A 20800-nucleotide genomic window follows, 5' to 3' on the forward strand; every position below is an offset into this window, starting at 1 on the left:
GGGAGCGCATGCTATCGATACGATGGCCGGAGCCACCGCGTCTACGTGTCTCGCCGGTCTCGCTCGCCTGGCAACGGCCAAACCCCCGCCAACTCCTCGCGCGCAGGCAGAGGGCAGCACCAGGGGCGTAGCCAGAAATTTTTTTCGGGGGGGGGGGGGTTCAACCATACTTTATGTATGTTCGTGCGTGCGTTTGTATGTGTGCGTGCCTATATACGCAAGCAAAACTGAAAAATTTCGGGGGGGGGGGGTTTGAACCCCCAACCCCCCCCCCCCCCCTTGGCTACGCCCCTGGGCAGCACAGCCGCGCAGCGACGTGTACCACGTGGCTTTTTCAACGCGTTGCGGAAATACTCTCCCCGCTCTCATAAATGTAAACATTTCGACAGAAATCTGTCTGGCTGGGTGGAATATTTAGGAGGTTAATATGGCTCCAGCCAAGTTTAAGAGAGCCCGACGTTTCGGGACCGATTCGGTCCCGAAACGTCGGGCGCAAAAAAGTCGAAGCGCAAAAAAGTGAGTTGTGCGGCCATATTTCAATTGTGACGTCGGCGGCAACGGAGTTTTTTGGCGCGCTGCGCGCACGAGGCGGTTGCTGTCATCGTGGCCTGGGATTGCGAACATGAATAAAAGTAAGTGTATTGACGCTTCATAATGTCGAAAAGGTTCTATTTACTGCAAATATTTAATTTGATGTGAAGCCATGAGGATAGTGCGAGCAGCTGCTGCGGACGTAAACGCGCGACCTATATTTAGAAACTTTGCATTGAAGAAACCGCTGTGTAGCTGAGTGTGTGATATAGATTTTGTGTCATAAGTCTGCATGATGTGAGAATGGCAGACTGGGCTTGTTGGTTTAACATGTTTGAAGTTTTAAGGCGCGAATAAGACACGGACGAAGAATAGAAACACACTGCTGCCTTTTAGCTCGTCCTATTCCAAGCTTGTCAAACGTAGCATCGCCAACATGTGCCTGCTGAATGCTTTCAAGAAATCCTGCCCACACAGAGCAGCTGACAGTTTCCTCAAGCAGGTTGACCGTCTTGAGGAGGCAGGCTACCCACAGCACAGGGGCGTAGCCAAGGGGGGGGGGGGTTGGGGGGGGTTCAAACCCCCCCGAAATTTTTCAATTTTGCTTGCGTATATAGGCACGGACACATACAAACGCACGCACGAACATACATAAAGTATGGTTGAACCCCCCCCCCCCCCCCCCCCGAAAAAAATTTCTGGCGACGCCCCTGCCACAGCACATTCTGGTGTCTGTGGCGGAGAAGATGTTGAGGAAGTCGCGGAACCGCCGTGTGAGGAGCCGCCCCAGAGCAATGTCAAACTTGCTGTGATTCCTTATGTGCACCGCGTATCCCATAATTTGAAAAAGATTGCCGATCATGTTGATGTAAAAGTCTTCTCTGCCCCGTTAAAACTCTCCAGGCTCTGCAAGATGACTAACCCTTTCCTCGGGAAAGCTCCGGCCTGCATTATCAACCACAAGACAAGTATGTAAGCTGTCAGAAGGGCGTGGTCTACGAGATCATCTTGTCGTGTGGTAGAAGTTACGTTGGCGAGACCGAACAGTGCCTGAATGACAGGCTAAGACAACATAATAATAACGTCAGAAATGGCAGAGAGGGCCACCTCGCGATACACTGCCGGGATTGTCATTGCGTTCGGAACTTTAGCGCCTGCGCGGTAGTCGGCCGAAGTCCTGATAAATCAGTACGACTAATTATTGAGGCTAAGAAAATAATCGAATCAGGTGATCTTTGCGTCAGCGTTGCCTCCATTTCATTATCACCAAAAGAGTTACGCTACTTGAATGCGACTGCGCATTGAGGCACGTTGACGGCGCGCGTGGTGTATAAATATGTTCTGTGCTCTTTCGAAATAAATCTATGTTGGAAGTGGCGCTCCGTGTGTGTGTTCCTATGCTTCATCCGTGTCTTATTCGCGCCTTAAAACTTCAAATAAGTCTGCATGAGAAAGAAAAATTTGTTTTATCAGTTTGCGGTCAATGAAGACACTACCAACCGCGAAACCACATTAAAAAACAAAACAAATGTTTTGTATGTGGACGCTTCCGCATATAACTTCAAACGGTCCGTTGCAACAGTCCTCAGCAGCGACAACAGAATGATGACATGTGCATCCCTGTACACGTCCTCGATCGCCAAGGCGGAATGCTTTGCAATTACCCTTGCGATCAAAGAGCAAGAACGAAGGGAGGAACCACAGACCATTATCATCTCCGACTCACAGGAAGCGTGCCGTTTATTTTTAAAAGGCCGCCTCCCGATAAAGCTAAGTAAATTCCTAGGCGGGAGATTGAAAAACAACTACAGGCTGATCTGGTGTCCAGGACACACAGGCCTGGAGCTAGGGAAACGAGAGTGCAGACGCTCTTGCTCGAGGGCTCACGAACCGAGCAGAGCCTCGACCGCACTTTCAATCCCCTCAAACACTTCAGGAGAATACTAACGAGGAGGACAACGACCCACCCAGAATGGCCCCTCGCGAAATTCTGGCTCACCAGCGAGGCACTCGACAAAAATACAGCGCCCCCCACAAATCATTAGAAGGGGAGGACGCGATTGACCTCCGTAGGATTCAAACGGGGGTCTTTCCCAATCTACAAAGATTGAACAAAATTTTCCCAACGCTGTATGGGCACGCCTGTCCGTGGTGTGGCGGCTCGCCATCTCTATATCACATCTCGTGGGGATGCCTAAACCGACCACCAACTTTAGATGCCTTTTTAGGCCAGTACAACCTATCTAATACTTTCGAGCAATGGGAGGCCCAGCTCGCCAGCTCTGACCCAGAGGTACAGCTTGCGCTTCTGGGTCACGTCAGGCAGGCAGCAGTAGCCAGTGGAGCCCTGGACTTGGGGCCCCACCCATCGAGCTCATGACCCCTTATCCCAACCCTTATGAATAAAGTTGTACTACTACTACTACTCACAGTGCTTCGGTTTGTGTAAGTCGGTTGGACCATTTCCGAAACTCATTTTTTTAGTGAGAGCGTGCCTCTCCATGTGCAGAATATTTTGCATTGCACACAAGCCCTTAGATGTTATAAATGCAGCATATGTAAACGCGCTCGCAGCGACGAGCTTAGTCTCGCCAGTGCGATCGGTCGCGTTGTTCGATTTTGGCTCGTCAGAACCTGCACTCGGCTCGTGGTCGAGTACGCTGTAGCTCGTACCATCCACAGCACAACATGACATGCCGTTCGCCACCGTTGCAGTGTTGCCACGGCTGCTGATTTAGCAGTAGATCTCCTGATTTTTAATTTTTTCTGCTGATTGAGCGATAAGGTGTCTGAATCTACTTTCTGTCTTTTCTACAGAAGTGATCGCAAAAGCTGCTACTTTTTCAGCATCGAGTTTGATTTGACGTGTTGCCATGTGGTGATGAACAAAAGAAGAGAGAAAGCAACCAGCTCGCTCAAATGACACAGCAAAATAGTTGCTAGGAATGCGCGAGCAAGTGTATTTTCCAAACGAACAGCTTGGACGACAACAGAATAACAGAAAAAAAAAAAAAAACATTTTTGTTCCATCAGCACGTGTCCCTGCCTTTCCTTTTTGTCGTTTCTCCCTTTCCTTTCGATCTGTACGCCGTACAGCTTAATTCGAGGCGTGATTATCCCGCAGTGATTTTGATAAGCAAGCACCTGTGTTGCTTGTGCACCTGCATGTGCTACCTTCGCTGGAATGTGGAGGGGTGACAAGCACTAAACAAGCTAGAGCGCTACGCGATCCTGTGAGCCAGTGTTTGCGTGTGTGAAGTATTCTTGCAGGAAAGCCACTCGCAGATTTTTGGAATCGCACTGACATTTCGCAAGAACTTTACTGCACATGTGTGAGCAAATGAAGTTTGCAAACGAGCAGCCTTCGACCTCAGACTACCGGAATGAATTGTTTTTTTCCACGCTACACTCTCCTGTTTTTACTCTCTTCCGCTTCTCTCTTTTTCTGAGTATATAAAATTAACTGAACTTGCTCACAGTTGTGACATTCAGGCAATGCTTTTTGAGAAGCCTCTATGGCTCCGTGGCACTCTCCCTGCAATGTGGAGGGGTGAATGCACGTAGAGGGAGAAAATCATTCTATGCAAGAATGTTTTCAATGGGAAAACATTACAACAGAATGGGGACATCGGCTACGTGGTACATACTTCCAATGGGAATAGCGTGCAAAGACGTGAAGAATCGGCGATCGAAATATTGTTATAATTCTTGGCGGTCATGCGCAGGTCACGTGCACCTGAGACATGTTCACACGCAATAACGCTTCGTTGCGCAAGCTCGAAGGGGCTCATCGTGTCTGTTCTCATGCCTGAAACACTAAAGCTTCAATGCGCTAAGTGCCATCAGAAACCTTTGTATATTTAATCAAATCTTGAACCATGCTAGGTTGACACCTTCGGGATTCCCGTGTTCTTCTAACTCACCACCAGTAATCTCGGAGTCATTATTTTGACTACTTCATGAAAGCTATAGTACTCTACGGTAGATTACTAATATCAGCGTTGAATTTGCGATGCAAAAACTAAGCGCAAAGACTAAAATTTTACAATCTACTGATTTCTACTGATATTGCATGAAAAAATCTTTATTTTTATGTCGTGGCAACACTGCACCGTTGCTGTGTGTGGTTTGGTACATGAGGTGGCGAATTAATAAATATACAAAAAATAACAAGATAGACACTTGGAACGTTTATTACTCAAAAGACGAATGTGAGGTAGTACGAAAACAGAACCACGGGATACAAATTGTGCGCTTGCGACATCATCGCACCTCCAGTACCACATTTGCGTGCATATAACCGACACCAATGATTGACAGATCTTGTAAGGGAACTTGAAGGGAAAAGGTGGAACCGCATGGCGCAATTTCTGGCGCGATTTACGCGCGTTTGGAGGGACGCGCGTGTTTTTTGACGAACGCCTTCGCGAAATCGCGCCGTTGCGTCCCAAATGGCTTGATTTCATGTGCGACTGACGCGTGGTCGGAGGGTCGCGCGCGTCATTGTGACGAACGCCATCTCTAAATCGCGCCGCTGCGTCTTCCTACTCGAAGTAGAAAAAAAGGTAGAGTTACTGTATATGCTACCTTTAGGTAGCAGAGTTGCACCACTGTTTTCCGGACGCCGCTCGCTCTGCCTTCGATGATTTCAGCAACGCTATTCGCCGACCGCCGTCACGTGGTCATAGGTGGCTCCTTTGCACTGCGGAGAAGCCAACACTTCGCAGGCTACGCCGACACTCCGCAGATTCCGGCGGTTGGCATCGTTGGCAGATTCCGGCGGTTGCCAGGGTGGTTGACATCGGTGCTGTTGTTATTAAACAGTTATAGTTTAGCGTTAGCGTGATAGCGGGGGTTAAGGGAATATCGTTACCGTGCCGCTAACGTTCGCTGTAGACAGCGCGTTTTAGTTTAGCGGAATAGCGTTTACGTGCCCAAGCTGGGACAGTGGCGCCACCTAGAGGAGGGTGAATGCGTTGAAAAAAGTGAAAAGAAAAAAAACTTAGAATTCTCGCCTGTATCCCCACTCGACGCAATATTACTACTTTTTTTAGTAACAATAAAAGTAAATAAATGTGAACCGCGCACCTAAAGTGAAAATTTTCATCTTGCATACTTGTTTACACCGATCTTCCAGCTAGGCCTAAGGTCGTTAGAAATGGGAAGCGATCTCGAAAACTAGGCTAAGCTATCCGTAATACTCGGTCGTCGAAGCTACTTGAAGACAAGCGAAGCCATTTTACACAGTCGTTTGCTACGAAAGAAGTAGATCTGGCGACATCAACTCTAAATTCAGTTCGAAGCGGGCGTCCCAAACCGCCGCCATAAACCAACACTGTCGAGCGAGCGCGGCTCCGCGGGTGGTGAGTGGCTTTCCTGCAACACTTCGGAGCCCAAGATGGCGTACCTTGGCGCAACTCTGCTACCTAAAGGTAGTATACACAGTAACTCTAAAAAAAAGGCAGTGTCTATAGACCTTATGCAAAATCTGCTGCCATCTAGTGACCGCCGTGCGCATTTCCGCCATGTTGAAGGCTAAGCGCGCTCCGCATCTACTTATCAACGTGTGGCGGCTGATGCGAACGGTAATGCCGTCATATTTTCGTGTGCCGTGTTGCTCAGGTTGAGGAAATTGGCATGCTGAAAAAAAGGTTTATAAGAAACTAACCTCCATGTTGTTAGATTTCCTCGCGGCCGACGAGAATCAGCAGATCGTTCCGTGACTCTGGTTGGCTGCTTACAACTAACGCCTTGTTTATGTTCGCCGTTATTAATAGATGCTCTATGTGACAGCATCGGCACTGATCAGAGAATACTCTTTCGTGTCATGCCGGAACGAGACAGTTTTCGAGCCGTGTGCTTGCAGACAAACCGGCTTCGTGTACGTGCTTCAAACCTGCACAGCTGTTGACAACATTCCCTAGTGAAAATGTGTAACTGGGAATCCAACTGGTTTCAACTGGTTCCAGTTCAAATGGTTTAAGGAACACATTTCCAGTACCTAACTGGTCCCAGTTGCCAAATGGTCCCAGTTGCCTACTGGTTCCAGTTGCCTACTGGTTCCGGTTGCCTACTGGTTCCAGTTGCCTACTGGTTCCAGTTGCCTTCTGGTTCCAGATGCCATCTGGGACCTGTCTCCACCGATGTAATCATACTCCACTCAGCTCAAGTACACTTGAACTTGTGGATTATTGTGATAACACCTAAGACATTCGAAAGAAGCATTTAAGGTTTTAATATATATTTATTGAAACAAATAAATTACATTTCAAAATAAGCTTGCGGAAAAAAAAATGTTCATAATGCCGGACTGCGCACAACCTCCCTTTCTCTTCGGCGCTCAGCCTTCACACTATCCTGGATTTTTTCAGACAGCACATTGGTCAAGTTGGTTGCTGCCGCCAGCGCTTCATTTTTTGTTGAGCGGGCCCAATGGGCAAGGGTCGCTGAAAAATAAAGAGTTCATACCTTGTTAAACAGATTAAAAGTATTAGTAATAATAATTCACCACAAGGTATATACACAGCAAACCAACCTCCAACGACGTTGACCTTCTCCGGGGTCAGTGCGGGTTTGGGGTCTTCGCCGAGGTTCCTTTTGCATGGGTGCACATTCAGTGCAAAGATTTCCTCCGCTCGGCTTTCATGCAGTGCTGTATTTTCTCAACCAATATACTGGTGAAGTTTCGGGCTGCGCAGCTGATGAATCTGTGCCATTCACCCGTGACCAATGAAACAGCGTTGCTGCAAAATAAGAGGTAACATGTTTCATGCATGTCTCAGAACAGTCATATCAATTTATAGATATACACAGCAGACCTACCTTCTAACAATTCACACGACAAACAGTGTCTACAGAGATCATGCGCTGCATCTATTCCGAATTTTCAGAAGTCCAGTTTATATATCAGCAAAAAATAATAAAAAACACCATTATTTTCACTCGAATTCATATGCCTACACATGCAACAGGTTCAGAAATATTCATTTAGAGTGCAAATACGGGCCCTTAGCGCTTTCTTTGAACGTCGCGGACAGTTACGAGTACACTTCATAGTTATTTAGCATGCCGTTCAAAGCACAAGTATTGCACGGCACTCATTTTCTGTGATGCTCCCAACAAATGGCAGCAAGTTGCGAGCACTCCGCACAAACCCATAAACAAACTTAGCTAGAGCAGTATAGAAAGCATTTGTTTACAATGCAACGTTCCATCGTCTCAACACTCAAAGCACTCTGCCTGCATTATATCTACATCTTCTCTAGGATACTGAACAACTAGCACTCGAAGCATAAATGGTATAATTACCTTCAAACGGCTGCATCGCTGACAATTGGCAGGCAGCATTCCGCACACAATGGGTCCATATATCCGTCTTGTCACAGGCGTAAACACTTGTCCGGCGTTTGCCTGAAGTCAAAGTCTTCCACAGATGAAGCTGCCGAACACTAATTCGACAAAGTCTAATTTACGCACGCCATGACTGCACGTTCCTTTTGAAAAACAGCACAACTAAGCAGCGCGACCACGGACCACCGAGCGCTCGGTAGCTAGCCCTCGTCCCATGTGGTGTACGAAACTAGCATCGCTGTTTTTCTAAATTTTATGTCTTTGTTATCCAGTTTCTTTCTTCCATTAAATATTGCCGAATTGGCACGAAATAATTCATTTCAGTTTATTTTATATGTAATCTTTATGCTTGATTACTTTACTGCTTCGTTCAATGTTTGAGCCTATGAGATACGGGACTAATGTGACGGCAGTCGATGTAGAGAGGCTGCGTTTGTGTAGTTTGTGCAACGGTTTGTGAGTGGGTTTGTGTCGGCAGCATGTCGGCAGTCTCAGCTGTGGTAGCTTTCGGCACTGGCACTAGCTACTCCATTTTTCGTTCTCGTACGGAAGTAACCGCTGTGCTGCACACAAGACTATTAAGCATGGCATGCTCCCAGCGAGACGACGGCAATATTAACACCCCCACGTCAATTGGGCCCGCCTCGGTTGCGCGTATTGTCACCGTGATGGACGTAAAAAGATTGACAACAGCTTTTTAATGTTAGTTGAATGTACCGATGCTAAAACAAGCGTACGCTTGTGTGCACTGTGTTGCGCATTTGCGCAACGGAATAATCCACGATAATATGATTTTAAAAAATACATATATATCAGGTGAGGTTAAGGCTGTATATATTAATGTAATGGGGTTTAAACAACACGAAGAGGATGACGTCTAAACAAGAAAAGATAATTCATTCGCAAACCATGAGATGCTATTTTCTTATTCTCTCATTGTCCTAGGAATATTACTAGGCCAGTGATGGTACCCTTCTGCGAATAGGACACAAAAAGCTCTTAGATAAAACCCATTTACTCAAGTGCGCATGCTGCGTATGCGTTCAATTATCTTTCTTCTTTCACTTTGAAGAACCGTACAACCAGGACAACTGGTCGCACTTCCAGTTAGGGCGCAACTGGGACCACTTGCTTCCAATTTAACTGGTTATGGTTTCCAACTGGGATCAGCTTCTTCCAGTTCAACTGGTCATGGTTCCCGTTGGTGGCCAGTTGAGCTGTAACTGGAACCAGCTGCTAACTGGGACCAGTTGCAACTGGAATTAACTGGGACCAGTTGAGTTGTAACTGGGACCAGCTGCTAACTGGGACCAGTTGCAACTGGAATCAACTGGGACCAGTTGTTTCCCAACTGGAACCATTTGGTCCCAGTTGATACCAGTTGAAACCAGTTGGATTCCCAGTTACTCATTTTCACCTGGGTTGCGAAAACAATAACATGGTAGACAGGTTGCTCGTGCGCATCTTCAGTTCTCAGCCAACGGACCAATAGTGCTAGAGGGTCTTGTTGGTAGTTTTTTCGATTGTGGAGTTTAACAAGGTAGCGTTTGTTGGGTTGCATTGCGCGCGTACTGCTTCACTATATATGCGTATTTTCGAAACATTTCATGTGCTATCCCTGCGAAATTCAGAGGCGTGGCCCGTTTGTCCTGACCGCGCCTTTCCCCCCTCCCCTCTCTTACTTTTTCTTTATTTATTCACCAATAAGAGCACATATCAAGTTCACCCAAAAGCTCATCCCCCTTTGGAAAAATCCTGTATCAACCCCCGTGTGCTATGAAATGTCATGATATCAGGGGCGTAGCCAGAAATTTTTTTCGGGGCGGGGGCTTCAACTGAAATTTTTGTACGTTCGTGCGTCCGTGTGTATGTGTGCGAAATAGAAAATTTTAGGGGGGGGGTCGAACCCCCCTCCGTCCCACAGCTCCTTGGCTATGCCCCTGATACAGATCCTTCAAGTGTGTGGGACTTCTGGTATGAAACTGAAAAAAATGGTGTTCCGAGAAATATGTTACATTCGACCGTGAGTGCGCTACTGTTGGTTACGCGCTGAGCTGGTTTCACAAGTGTTCAGTCGGCGACGCAAAACTCTCTTGCTGCAATGAGTTGAAATTGAGAGGCGCCTGTAAGCCCCGCAGGCAATGATGTGAAGGCGAATATTCTTGGCGTATCGTGTTATTCACGAGAACATGCCGGAAGGATATTCAATAAAATACCAGTTAATCAGCACCTACTTCTTGGAGCAACAAAAACTTTTGATGTTCACTTTTCACGCGCATGAGATAAAATAAATAAAAAATAAAGAAAGATGTCAACATTTTATTTAAAATTAGGTGCACAATACATCAGGTCAACGTAGGCTGCCTCTTATGAGATACGCTTTGAAATGGGTCAACAGCACTTACCGTCATCGCTGTGCCTAGCCGTGTCGCGCGCTAAAGCCTCTTCCTAACCATCCTACACTACACGCATGATATACCGATAGTTAACAGCGCTTTATTCGCTACACTGAACACAGACAGACAAAATTTATGACCTAGCGCAAAGCTTCATTCTCAACGACGGCACGCCTACACAGGTGACTCTGTGACAAACTTATACCTTCTTCTCGTTGTGAGGCAGTTTTATACACGTAATAACTGTCAAACTAATCTCTAGGAATGGCCAGTAACGTGTACAGGCCCTTACACACTCATCTGACGTTTTTATGCCCCGATTTCCTACTATCAAAGCAGATGCAAGCAAGAAGTTGTAGCAGCGACAGCAATAGGATTCGTACACAAGCCTCCAACATGGCGCCGAATCGGTAGCTTCGTTAAATATTCTAGCTCACTTTAGCTTTGTCAAAGCTCCGACAGATGACAGCAATTTTGTATAACGTCTATTCTCCCGGCAGTCGCCTCCCATTGGCTCTGCGAAGTCACGTGACAAAACTACCGGGAAAAACTGCCGGTGAGAAGCGCGAAGCAGCTCGTGGGTTCGGTTACGTGCGCCCCAGTGACACGGGCACACCACGGACGCTGGCACGGACGCACGCCTGCCCCTACGGGGCAGGCGCGCGGCCACGACAGCGGCCAGTAGCGCGTTATGGAGACCCTGCCAACCGGCCATTGAGCGTTAGCGAAATGGCCGCACTCGCGAAGCCACGATTAGTTTTCCGCGCCCGAAGGGCGCAGAGGGCCTTCACTGAGCAACAGGAAAATAATGTACTCATGTTTGTGGAAAACCACGAGCCGCTTCGCGCTTCTCACCGGCAGTTTTCCCGGTAGCTTTGTCACGTGACTTCACAGAGCCAATGGGAGGCGACTGCCGGGAGAAATGTTTTTCAGAAATTCTCCCGGCTGTCGGGAGAATAGACACTGCCTAGAAAAAAAACTCCTCGCTCGGCGCGTCGCCCGCTCGTCCGACAAGCGGAGTTTAGGGTGCAGACGCGTGTTTGTTTGGTTTCCTCCAATGCCTCCTGACGGCGCTGACCTCCACGCATTTCTACGCATTTCGAAGGAACATTTTAGGCTTTTGACGATAATGTAGCAACCAGGCAAACGCGGCGCGAAAACGCCGCTGCTGAAAAACGTTCATTACCATGAACGTTTTTCATTTGTCAGTCTAGTCAAGTGTAGCTATTCAAAACATCGCTTATCTCGTTTTCCTGAGTCATGCTCTATCACACCTGAGATGTGTAATGATAGCGCGTACGTGTATATATATATATATATATATATATATATATATATATATATATATCATTTGTGTTAAGTGTGGTTCGTCCATCAGTATTGAATGTTTTCTAAAATCGTTGGAATTCCTTGTGTTTAGCAGAAATAACAAAAAAAAATTAAAGAACAATGATGTTTGGCCCTACAATTCTGCTCCAAAACTAGCTTGAATTGCTCCAAAACACACATTTTGGTGCTCCAAAGCTGCTCCAAAACAGCATTTTTCCTGCTCCCTGAGCTGCTCCAAAACACTCAAGCCCGCTTCCACCCCTGAGCTTGCAAAGCCTCTTGACATGTCCACTGCATCATTCCACCTGAAGGCTCGAGGTATACCATTTGCGCTTTGCCCCAAAATTGATGCTAAACTGGAAAAGCTGACACTACAGGGAATTCTTGAGACCATTGACTGCGCCAATGGTACACATGTATTCCAACTCCTCTGAAGGCAAACGGAGATGTCCACATTTGCGCTGACTACAAGCGCATTATTAACAAGGCTGTGCAGCCCTGAACATATCTAGTGCCGGTGATCAGCCCTCTGTGTTCCAGCCATCTCCCTATTGGGTGGAAATGTGTTTGCAAGACTAGACTTGGCCCAGGTGTATCAGCAGCTACCAGCGACCAAGGAATCTGTGGACGCTTGACTTGTGCGCTGCTGCGCCACGCCACCGCCGCCTGTTTTTGCTCACGCTGCTCGTGCCTCCGCCAAAGTCCCGAGAGGGATCACGCCGCCACCGCGCAATAATTGTGGCGCGCTGCCGTTTGGCTTTACTTTTAAAATGAACGGGGAATCTGGACATAAAATACGCCACTTCTCCGGGGGAGCTCTTCTAGATGTGTCCACGTAATGGACTGTTCATTTCAGCCGCCGCTGATTGGCGGGAGCTCGGCGAGCAGTGCGCCCATTCTTTACGGTTCTTCTTCTTCTGCAATGTCATTTTGACATCACGAAGCTTTCACAACTCTCGACACAAATTAGAGGGGCGGAATGTGCTTCAACGCAACGAACACAGCTCCCAGAGATCCGCTTTTGGGTGCACATCTTGGAGGCCGTGCATGAACTCTGCATTAGCCATCCAATAGTCCACCCGTCTAACACACTACGCATTCCCTGCATCGTTCTCAAACATCTGGGACACATTCATAGGCAAGTGCAGACTTGACAAGTTCCTGTTTCTGTACAATTTGGCCACTTTTTTCCTACATTGTGAATGTGCTGGCATGTTCGGAGGGTCGTCGAGGTCAAGAGCGAGGTGATATCACGGCTCACCGCTTTTTTGAGTAACTGAACGCGCTCTGTGGAAATGGATAGACATCTTTAGATGGACACATTGAGAATAGCTACGCGGAAGTTGTCGTATCTTTCGCTCCTCCAGAAGTCTCATGAGTATTGGAGTATTGGACCTAGTACACTGAGCATAGATAAATAAAATAGCTAAGTAATATACAACGATCCTTTCGTTTTTACTCGAGTAAACGGATAAATAAGATAGAAGTTGTGGGAGAGCATATGCGCCCATTTCCTTTCCTTAACTTTGCTCGATCACGGACTGAAAGCGGGAGCCAAATGGCCACTTGAAGAGCGAGCACCGTCGCCCCCTTCCTAGCAACCCCCTTCTTTCCCGCCGCACCTCGCGCCAATCTTCGCTTCCCTGCTCGCGGAAAGGGAACTCGCCCCTGCGAGGGAAACAACCCTCGCGGTGGGGAGGGAAACCAGAGGTGGATAAAACAGACGACCAAGCAGAGAGATGGCCTCTCTTGCTCTGCTGACCTGCGGGAAACGAGCCACTAGCTAACCACATCACCGCCACAAGACCCGCGAGCCGGCCATCGACCGAAAGTGTAAGCGTTGTCCTTTGTTTTCTGCTAGAGTGGACTATCCCTCTACGCGACATTTACGCATTATTGCTAGTGTAGCAATAAAGTGCTGTTTGTTGTTCTAGCCTGTTGCCTTATTCGCCCGAACCCGTCGTAGCTGCGATGACTCGCGCTATGAGAAGGGGACGTTGACATGTGCACGGTACAACTACAGGGTGTCTACCGACCGGGAAAACCGGGAAAACCGGGAATTCTCAGGGATTTTGGGTAGTCTGGAAATTCTCAGGGAAAACTCAGGGAAATTGTGCTCCCATCAGGAAAAATCCACCGAAACCTTATTGAAAGGCGACGAAAGTCGCGGTATCGCTTGCTCAATATTTTGTGTACGCATTTTTCAAATCAAACGGGCCGCTGCGGCGGCGGAGAAGTGGCGCACCTCGATGCTGTCATCGCCTTCGGAGCGGTGAAGTGAGAGAGAATCCGGCTATGCGGGAACCGCGAACCACGACACATCGTATCGCGCAATGTTGTCAGGGTGTTCTGTGAGCACGCGGTGTAGTTGGCAGGGTTCTGTTTGGTGTCACAGAAGTCTGGCAACTTGGGGAAGTGCGCCCCAGTTCCCCAGTGCAATGCCCAGTGATACGACACGGGCACATCACGGACGCGTGCGAAGTTGCCGGCAGTTTTTCCCTGTTGCTCAGTGAAGGCCAAGGAGGTTTAACAAAAACTTCTGGAGTGGAGGTCCCCTATACGCGCCCACGCGAGCGGGTGAAGCCTGGGAAACCGGTTGGCAGCCATTTTGCTCCGGGCAAGAGGCAACGCAGCTTGAGCGCGGACAGCGTAATTGTGAGCTTCCGCGGGGGCGTTTCAGCGTGAGAACTGGATAGTTAGTGTCACTTATTTGGCCGAATTTTTTTGTTGTCCTGCAGTATTGAAGAAGGCAGTTTTTTCCACCATAATACATGGGCTGAAGCGTGCCTGATAACACGTAGAATTCGCTTCCAGCATTCCCGAAATGAAGCACATGGAGGAGTTAATAAGTGGTACATAAAATTTTATTCACCCCCGGCTTTTACACAATATCAAAAGAAAAAAGAAGAATATACAATGTGGTTTATACGTGAATCGATAAAGCAACAAATCCAAAATAACTTCAAAATGCATAATAATGCACACAATCACGAAACTAACCGTATGAAACACGCGTCCTTAAAAACTAAACACAGCAAAAGAAGAGATACGAAAGCAGATTAATTGACTAGCTTGCTGCAGCTCTTGTTTACACTCGTCTATAATTTTTTTCAAAATAACAGTCCTTAATTGTCAGCCGTGTTCTTACTCCGCTCTGGGAGTTTTAAATGCGAGGCATTTCTTAGCGAACCTTTGGCACATTCAGCGTTTTTATCTACGAATCTATCTGCCTAACCACCTACGCCGAGGTGCTGTCATGATCGCCTCCTTTACTTGGTGCAGACCAAAATCGGCGTGGGAGGGTAAGAGGATTGGACGGATATGGCTGTCGTATCATGATATGAATAACGGGAAAATTCTGTCGCGTAGGTCGTCAAACCCTTTCCTCCAGACACGTGTGGCACATAGCCGTTTACCACTGGCCGTGGTGTACGGGCATAGGCGGAGAGTTTTCATTTTACCGGAGGGGGCGGGGGCCCGACTTGCTTTTCCACATTTCTCTCTCACTCTCCCTATACATATGTATATATGCATATAATATATATATATATATATATATATATATATATATATATATATATATATATATATATATAAGATTGTATATATAAGATTGTATAAAGCTGAGCACCAACAAACTGTACCCTCATTCCTGATGAAGGCCAGACTCTGGCTGAAACGTCGAAATAAACAACGTTGTGACTTCTCACGGAGGATCTACTTGACTATATATATATATATATATATATATATAGAGAGAGAGAGAGAGAGAGAGAGAGGAGTCCAACTTCCAAATTAAAGAATTTAATGTAACTTTAGTATCGTGCCCGCGATATCATAATGAAGATATATGTAAGTGGAAGACCCTATATTTATTTTTCAGTTTACACAAAGACATCGATCCACCTCGTAACTCTTGGCTCGAAGCGGAAAAGGTAGCGTAGGCGACCTTTTTCGTTGACTCGTTGACTGCGTCGCCTAAAATCGATTCACGCAATGCGTGGGGTTAGGCTTCACTTTGTTAAAACATGCGCCGCACAGGAGAGAGTAGGCTAACGCTATCACGGGAAGCTTTAATTATATGCCAGTGAGTTCAATTCAAGATGGCCGAAAGTAGTTCCGAGATGGTAGCAAATACCATTTGCTACCACTACACCTTGTGCGAAGCTGCGGTTATGAATCTGGACGAGTAATGGAGTTGCTCATTTGGGGCCGAACCTTTATTAAAACCCTTTACTGATAAATCAAAACTGCGTGCAATCTTTTCTCGGCACTTTTATAAGCGGGCATGTCGAAGGGTACTAATATGTACCCGTTTTTTTATTGGCGAGTAAGTTTGCGCGAAAGCGTTCACTGATTGACTGTGTCGGGATTGCTTTGTATTCTCAGTATCATTTTTGTGTTCTCAAAACCATTCACTACGGGGTTCAAGACAATTAGAGCGCAGCTCTTAGGCGTCCGTTCCTGCGTTGAGCGGCATCGCCGTTGGCGTCGGCGGCGTAACCGATAGCGCGAACGAGGACGGAAGAGAGCGAACGCGGAGTCTGTCGAGGGATACTGGCCTCTAACCTCGCTTTCTTCCTCTGTCGCTCGTGCGCATGCAGGGCTGGCACGTGCACTGCGGCTGGCTTCGCTTGTCGTAACGGGGGCTGTGGGCGTTTCACTTGGTTCGCGACAGCTTCAATGCACAGAGTATATTCGCCTTTTCGGTCGGTTTCAAGATTGAGATAACAGCCGCACGTGTTGCACCCCAAGAAACTACCGGTCACTTTAATTATCACTCTCTAAGGCCGAAGCAGAAAGCGTGTCTTTTAAGATGGGCCAGAGTAAGGAAAGACTATTTTTGCGCTTTCAGGTAAAAGTAAGGCCCTTAAAGTTAAGGACTAACTCCTATAATGTTGGGTGTGTAGCTTAGAAGAATATTTATTTATTATATTTGGCCAGACACAGGGAGAAAAGTGTTGAAAATGTGCGGGCTACTCGCTAAGGCTTTTGTTCCCCGCCAATGCTACTTGGCTACGCCGGCGCACAAAACCGGAAGCCATCCAGCAGCTGTGTTTGTAAACAGCGAAAGGGTCTATAGTATGCGTAGCACTCGAGCGCTGGCAGTTTCTGTGGCAATATGTAACGAATGTTACATTGCTACAACTGCGGATAGTCAAAACTTCAAACACAGCTGGCGTTGCCCGAACACGAGGCTGCGCTCAGCGAATGAGACAGTATCGTAATCGCCGGTGAATTTTTAAATTTGTCATAGCTTAAGTTGTCGCTTCAGTTGTTCATCAGCACAACATATTCTGCACGTAAAAATCCGTTTGAGGGGCATTTTTCCATTGAATGTTTGACTTGTCACTGGCCCATGTGCCGAACTTTAAATGGCTGAAATGAAAAAGACGTGGGCATAAACAGCCTCCTGTGAAATAGCTGCCAGACAGGATGACCCGGGGACCTAAGCCAAGCTCTTAAAAAATACCCTGGGCCGGCACCAGGGGGGGCTCTGCCCCCCCATGAGGCAGTCCGGGGGGGGCCTAAGCCCCCCAGCCCCCCCGTACTCTCCGCCTATGTGTACGGGTATGCGCCACATGTGATTGACAGTTTATATCTACCCAGGAACCGCGAGAACAGACATTGGTACTTTAAATGCGAGAGCGTTAAGAAAAACCGACATCGGCAGCGTTGACCCGACGAATGGAAAGAATAAATATTAAGATCACAGCAGGAATCTAACCCAAGCATTCTGCGTGGCAATCAAGTATTCCACCACAAAGGTACGTCGGGTATATAGACTGGTTCGGAAAAACAGCCTATGCAGGCGTAATGTCTGTGCAACGTCAAGTGTGGTTGTGTTGCTGGCTATCTAATTTTGCAAGAAAGCAATGCACAATACGTATGTACTCCTACGATACAGGCGTCATATCAGATTAACGTCTGCGGTTCCGGTGTTGGCTCCGCTTTTATAGTAGTGTAATAAACATTACATTTATATTCCTATGTTTCAGCACGCTATATTGAAGCATTGATCGACCCAGAGGAATACATTAACGAAAGTTACGTATGATATCCACATGGTTGCACCATAATGTGCACTTAGTTTCGATAATATTGACGTGTGTGTTCTAACGTGAGGGCTGACGTTACGTTGCACCTCAAAGTTACCGTTTAAACGCCAGTGTTGACGTGCCTGGTGAGCCCACGATATGCACACAGCTACTGCACTTACAAGAACACGTCGATCCACCTCGTAACGCTTGGCTCAAAGCCATAAAATACAGCATAGCAGTACTCGCTGACTGCTTCGCATGAAACAGATTCCCACAACGCGTGGGATCTGCCGAATTTTCTTCCGGTTGATTTCTTTTGAAATGTGGTGAAGCCTGATTTTACAGCGAAAGCTTTTATCAAATCACAACAGCTGTGGGATGGTTGTCCGCTGCCGCCGCCGGTGTCCGTAACTACTATCGTGCGAAATAAGAAAAATGAAATAAATAAAAATAAACAGGCTCATATGCGATTTAAACCCGGGTCCTCTCCATGGCAGTCGAGTATTCTACCACCTTTGCAAAAACATCCTTACAGGCGTCATGTCGGGCAAGGAATAGCGTTAAAAGTGTAATATAGCGTGTCAGAAGAGTAAAATAACGACCAGGCGTCACATAATGCTAATTGCGCAACGAGTGACCGGATCGTTAATTGCTTCAAATCCATTACAAAAGGCTCAGCCATAATTCTTCATCCAGGAACCACAGGCAGCATTAAAAAAGTTCACATAATGCCTTACAGATGTGTAGCGGCACCTCGCTTATTCGCAGAAAGACGAATAATGGCATAGTGATTGCTTCCGTACTTCACAAAAATTATGATTTGCGACGTAGTGGGTACCTTGAAAGTGTACTTGTATTAGCACGGCCGCTGGATGAAAAAGCGCATCCAGCGGCCGTGGTATTAGTTTCCCCAAGAGAGTTTAGAACGGGCTCTAGAAAGGCCGCTCTTCCAGCTTTCGCTGTGACTGTGCTGCGCGCAGGCCCGGCGTTTTTTATATACAGCTTGATAATCTTCGACAAATTGTAAATGTGGTTGTCGAGTAGATCGCAGTCCAACAAGTGAGACATCCACAACACTCGCTTGTCACCAAAGGAGCGGAGAAATTCGCCATCTGTGGAACTTCCGCGCTGGCTCAAGCGACGACCGACACGTTTTCTGCCCGGAGCAATATGGCGGTCGTCGGCTTCAGCGGCGGCTCGCCGCCTCCACTCCAGAAGTTTTTTTTCAACCTCCTTGGTGAAGGCCCTCTGCGCCCTTCGGGCGCGGAAACCTAATCGTGGCTTCGCCCTCGCTTCGCGAGTGCGGCCATTTCGTGTGCATCCCCAGGCAGCACACAACGTCGGGCCGATATTGGTTTTACGGCGGCTGTGCGCGGCCCCACCTCGGGCCAGCGTTGCCAGCCTGGCGCCGATATCGGCGGAGCCGTTGACTTTTGCCGGCAAAATAGGGCCGACTTTGCCGCCTTTCAGCCGATGTTGGTCTTTCACCGGCAACATTGGGCCGAGTTATCCGGCCTTCTGCCGTCTTCCCGCCGATATCGGCTTAGCCGACTTCTTTCATCGGCAACATTGGGCCGAGTTTGCCGGCGTTTTGCTGTTCTACCGCCGATATCGGCTTAGCCGATGGCCTTCACCGGCAACATTAGGCCGAGTTAGCCGCCATTTTGCCGTACTTTCGCCGACATCGGCCGAGCCGATGGTTTTCCCCGGCAACATTGGGCCGAGCATGCCGTCATTCTGCCGTGCTTCAGCTGACATCGGCGGAGCCAATGGCTTATCGACGATGTTGGAACTTTCTTGTCTCCCTTCAGACAGTTATACATGCCCTGTTGAGAACGTCCTCCTGCGTCGCGGCGCTCCAAAAGTCCTCGTCACCGACAGAAGTACGGCTTTTACGGCAGAGCTAACGCAAACCATCTTGCAATAGAGCCACACAAGTCACCGACGGACATCACCCGCAGGCGAATGGCCTCACCGATAGGGTAAATGAAACCCTCGCCGACATGCTGGCAATGTACTGTACGTCGAACACATGACATGGGACGCCATAATATCTTCCGCACATAACCTGAAGTTAACACGGCAGTGTAAGAAACGGCGCACATATGACGCCGTTCAAACTAGTTCACGGAAGCCCCTCAACGACGCTGGACGCCGTGTTGCCGGCCGTCAGTGACGAGAATAACCTGGACGTTCCGCTCTACCTTTAGCCCGCCGAAGAAGCCCGGCAGCTCGCCCGCCTAGCATACAATCGTAATTCAATAGAGCATTAGGCGCTTGAATATTTGTAGCTTAAGCTGTAGAATACCGCTACATACATTGCTGTACTAGCACAAATAACAAAGTTCAAATATTGTACCGTGCTAATGCCGCACGTACGACTAGGGGCGCGAAGTATCGCCTACTGAATAGCTCGCATTCTCTTATTAGTTTCTGCTATGACAATGACTAACAACTATCACTAGCACAGTCACTTTTCTACCAAAAAAAGGTGGTCTTTAGAAGAATAACTGACTGAAATTAGATGGCCACTTCGTTGACCAGTTGTTCAACGCTATCAAAAATGTTGAAACGTTATAACACATACCATTAACTTCATGGGCCAAATTCGAAGTACTTCTGTTTCGTAAATGTTTTTGCCACTGGTCGGCCGACTTCGCTAATGTATCCAGCATCAAAATTCACCCAAACATTCCCGCACGAATGCTTTTAGCGGAAGAAGTTTTATGTGAATACTAATTCTGTGTATAAATCGAGCCTGTCATCATATTTATAGCGCTATATCCTTTCAGCCGCTGAATGTGTGGCGCGAGCGCTCATATACTACATGGACAGTTTCCGATCTCTGTGTTTACACATATTTACTCACGCGCGTGTTTGGGTCAAGCGTAACAAGCGCATTTGCTTCAGTGATGTCACATAATTTTACTTTATGAAAATAGTAAAAGCTCAGCAAGGCGTGTTGCTGAGCTAGTTGGTTCATTACTTGAGAAAAATAGGTATGGTGCAAAAAAGACCGGGCGAAGTGAAGACGCGTTTTGTCGTTTGAATGTTTACAAATCAACTAGCCCGCTGACCATCTTTAACGAACTGACAAACACGTGTTTGCCACGTCGTTGTCAGTTCGCATTTGCACTTCGTTGCCGTCCATTT

The 20800-nt window shown here is 47.5% G+C and overlaps 1 protein-coding gene and 1 long non-coding RNA gene across 2 annotated transcripts in view; one reads left to right on the top strand and one right to left on the bottom strand.

Moving 5' to 3' along the window:
* The window catches only part of LOC119381022 (palmitoyltransferase ZDHHC17-like), a gene marked incomplete in the record, with an annotated part of 471788 nt that overhangs the window by 385486 nt on the left and 65502 nt on the right, over nucleotides 1-20800 (top strand).
* Nucleotides 6823-8284, bottom strand: LOC125757076 (uncharacterized). Its single transcript, XR_007415024.1, has 3 exons — nucleotides 7840-8284; nucleotides 7067-7274; nucleotides 6823-6977 (listed from the first exon to the last, which is right to left on the bottom strand). It is a non-coding gene; the product is annotated as an uncharacterized LOC125757076 (long non-coding RNA).

This window comes from Rhipicephalus sanguineus, chromosome 2 (assembly GCF_013339695.2).
Source record: "Rhipicephalus sanguineus isolate Rsan-2018 chromosome 2, BIME_Rsan_1.4, whole genome shotgun sequence".
In the NCBI taxonomy this organism is placed as follows: domain Eukaryota; kingdom Metazoa; phylum Arthropoda; class Arachnida; order Ixodida; family Ixodidae; genus Rhipicephalus; species Rhipicephalus sanguineus.